The sequence below is a fragment of the Peromyscus eremicus genome, chromosome 14 (genome assembly GCF_949786415.1).
Source record: "Peromyscus eremicus chromosome 14, PerEre_H2_v1, whole genome shotgun sequence".
Classification (NCBI taxonomy): Eukaryota; Metazoa; Chordata; class Mammalia; order Rodentia; family Cricetidae; genus Peromyscus; species Peromyscus eremicus.
The window spans coordinates 41,588,539-41,592,682 of record NC_081430.1 but is presented as its reverse complement, the minus strand read 5'-3'; positions in this window follow the sequence as shown (position 1 = coordinate 41,592,682).

Below are 4,144 nucleotides of genomic sequence, written 5' to 3'. Positions count from 1 at the left end.
AATTATCATGCAAAATGTGATTAAATCTATGTAATTTCCAACATCACTGCATACTCAAGATACAGCAGAATTGTGTATTTATCTGTATTCTTTCTCTAAAACCTATTTGTAGTCCCTTCCCCCCAAGATGGTCTATAACTGCCCTATTTTCTGATCTTTCTCACTCGCTTTCTGAATGCCATGTATTGTGTGATCAAAACCAGTGTCTCTCACTGCGCATTTTGGCTTTTATGTTCTGCATGTTATTGTTTCATCAAGAATTCATTTATTTTTTTATTGTGAGCTGTTCTCTGACATGTTTACACAAGTACTTATCTTTTTATAGTTTGAAAACATTTCTTTCTAAGATATGGGGATAACAAGTGGAGGTATGAAAAGCATTGGTGAAGAGGTGCATATGGAAACTTCATTTTGATTTCACTTATGTAAAAACCCAGAACCTGAAATTCTGGATTTTTGCTTAACTTTCTAAGGAAAAGTCAATCTGTTTGATTAGTGCCTCTACTATTTTGCAACACTATGTGCAACATACAAGTTTCCTTTCTTTCTCAGAAGCACTAGCCATGTCACATGTTTTTCACTTCCTTTTCCTTCCTTCCTTCTGTCCCACTTTCTTTCCTTCCTTCCTCCTTTGCTTTCTACATACTTCCTTTTTTCCTTTATTACTTCCTTATTTTCTTTCTCTCTCTTTCTCTGCCCTATTTATCCACCTACCCACCTACCTACCTATCTCTCTACTTATATATCTTCTATCTTTCATTTATCTATCATCTATCTATCATCTTCTTTCTGCCTAGCTATCATCTATCAATCAATCATTGTTCATTTATCATCTATCATCTATCCATCTATATATCATCTATCAATCATCTAATTTATACATCTATCATCTATCTTTATCAACTAATAATTCTAGTTTATGAGCAAGCTTTTCATTTTCTTATTAATATAGTTATTTTAAAGCAGGTTTACTGAGTTGTACCTGTCACACAATAAACTTCACATATTAAAATATACATATTTGACATGTTTTGATAGGTGCATTCACCTCTGACAAGATAACTACAATCAGGATAATGAACTAGATGGATAGAGTGATGGTTTCTCATCAGCTATCATTATGTATCTCTCTTTATTTCTCTTGTTTGTAAATTCTGTGATATTTATCTGTTACTTGTGGAATATCACTTTAACTACATAAGGATGTGTTACATTAGTTTATGCTATGGAATATTGCTTCAGCTGTGTGAGAGTTTGTTACTTTTCTTTATGCAGCAATTGTTTAATTATGTAAAGATGTGTAGCATTTGTTTTACGTTGGCTGCCTAAGGCACCCAGCTGGTCTAATAAAGTGCTCAATGTCCAATAGCTAGGCAAAAAAGGGATAGGTGGGCTTGCAGGAAGAAAGAATAAACAAGAGAATAAATCTAGGAAAGAGAAGAATGAGAGAAGAGAATGAGGGAGAAAGAGAGAGGCATGCCCATGGCAAAAAGCCAGGCAGCAGACAGATAGAAAGACAGGAGAAGCAGTGAAAGTAAGATACACAGAAAGGAAAAAAAAAAAAACAACTAAAAAGCGCCAAGGCAAAAGGTAGATAAAGAGAAATGAGTTAATTTAAGTTAAAAGCGTTAGCCAGAAATGAGCCTAAGCTAAGCCTAACATTTATAACTAATAAGTAGTCTCCATGTCATGATTTGGGAGCTGGTTGGTGGCCCAAAAGAGAAAGGCCAGTACAGTTATTAACTTACATTTGCTCAAAGGCTACTAATGTTGAAATTTTGCCATTCATGCATATTATTTAACATGTATTTTTAAATATTTAGCTCATTCATTACTAGTCTGAGATATCTGGGTTTATTCCAGATTAAGTTCTTTATCAACAAGTAATTTTAGTTTATGAGCAAGCTTTATATTTTCCTATTAATATCTGTATTTTAAAACAGATTTCCTGAGATGTAACTGTCACACAATAAACTTCACATATTTAAAGTGTACAGATTTGACATGTTTTGACATGTGCATTCACCTCTGAAAAGATAACTACAATCAGGATAATGAACTAGCCGTCACCCTAAATCATCTTCCTGTTCCTATTATCTCTCTTTCCTGGCCCTCCCCAACACTCTTAAGATTTATTAGACAATCACTGATCTGTTTCCACTGTGTGTTCCAACTATCCAGGTTTATAAATAAATAATATAAAAATCACCCTCCATTCAACACAAAATCCAATGTTTCTTAATTCTTATAAAACTTAGAAAATACACCTATAAATATTGCTTTGCATTAAATTAAATAACGTGTCTGGTTAATAGAGTAGCACAAATTCTTTTTTTTAAATTTTCTTATTCATTTTACATACCAACCACAGATCCTCCTCTCATCCCTCCTCCCTCTTGCCCCTGTCTCCCCACCACCACTCATCCCCTCCTCCAACAGGGAAAGTTCTCCCATGGGGAGACAACTAAGCCTGGTACATTCAAGGCCCTCCCCAGTTTGTCATAGGTGAGCTAGGTGTCTGATCATAGGTAATGGGATCCAGAAAGCCAGCTCATACACCAGGGATAGATCCTGATCACTCTGCCAGGGGTCCCTCAAACAGATCCAGATACACAACTGTCTCCCATATGCAGAGGTTCTAGTCCAGTCCCATGCAGGTTCCACAGCTGTAGGCCTAAATTTTGTGAATTGCTTTGAGCTTGGTTCAGTTATCTCTGTAGATTTTCCCATCATGATCTTGACACCCCTCCTGTCTGCCCCCTGATCATATAATCCCTCTTCTCTTTTTCAACTGGACTCCCAGAGTTATGGCTGCTGCTTGGTTATGGAACTCTGCCTCTGCTTCCATCAGTTACTGGAAAAGGTGCTATGATGACAGTCAAGGTATTCACTAATCTGCTTACCAGGGTAGGCCAGTTCAGGCACCCTCTCCACTATTGCTAGTAGTCTAATCTGGGGTCATCCTTGTGGATTCCTGGGAATTTCCCTAGCACCAGGTTTCTCCCTAGCCCCATAATGTCTCCTTATATAAAGATATCTCTTTCATTGCTCTCACACTCTGTTCCTCCTCCAGATTTACTATCCCTTTCCCTCAAAAAATGTGTTACATATACACATTGGAGTATTATTCAGCTGTAAAAAAAATGACATCATGAAATTTGCAGGCAGATTGATGGAACTAGAAAATATCACCCTGAGTGAGGTAGCCCAGACTCAGAAAAACAAACATGGTACATTCTCACTCATAAGTGGATACAAATGTAAAGCAAAGAATAATCAGACTACAACCCACAGCTCCAGAGAAGCTAGGAAACAAAGAGGACCCGAAAGGAGGAATGTAGGGATCACCTTGGGAAGGGGAAACAGGAGATCCTGAGAAGTAAACTGGGGATCGGGGTAGGCAATAGAGAGCAGAAATCCTTTAAGTGCAACATTTGTAGCATACGTTCAAAACTTCAATAACTAAGCTTGACTGTCATGTCATCAAGTCAGGAATATGTGACCTCAAGCAAGCATTTTTTTATTATTGTTTTTTGTTTTTTTGCTGTCTTGTTTTTTTCTTAAAAATGGATAAAGCCTACTTAACAGTGAAAATAACTCATCTGCATTATAGACACATTACACACATCTTGGCATTATTTGTTCAACATCTACCTCTCAATGACGAAATGCAATGTTGAACTTGCACAAGTGTTTGAGATGCTGCAGTCTGGCCTCCTGCAAGGCACATCTACATTATTTTTGAAATCAATGCACTGCAGTCTTCCATCTTCAGAAACTTACCAGTCAGGGAGTTCTGGAACGGGAAGCACAACTTGAGTCTCCCTCCTGTTTTTTACAACGTCAGTGATGATAGGGCAAACACTCTGGACGGCTTGGAGCTAGACAGCTAGGTAGGAAACAGGGAAATAACATCAACCAAAAAGTATGGGAAAAGAGAAAAGAGCACCTCACTGAAAGTCTGGTGCAAGTCTCTCATAAGCTGATAGTCATAAATTCTAATACAGTTAACAAAATCTATTGTGTAGGCTGGCCACATAGAGATAACATTGCTTTCATATAAAGATGTTTTATAATATCATGTTAAAATACCAGTGACTCATGCTGAAGATCTAAGCATAAGTGACCCAGTATGGCCTTTCCC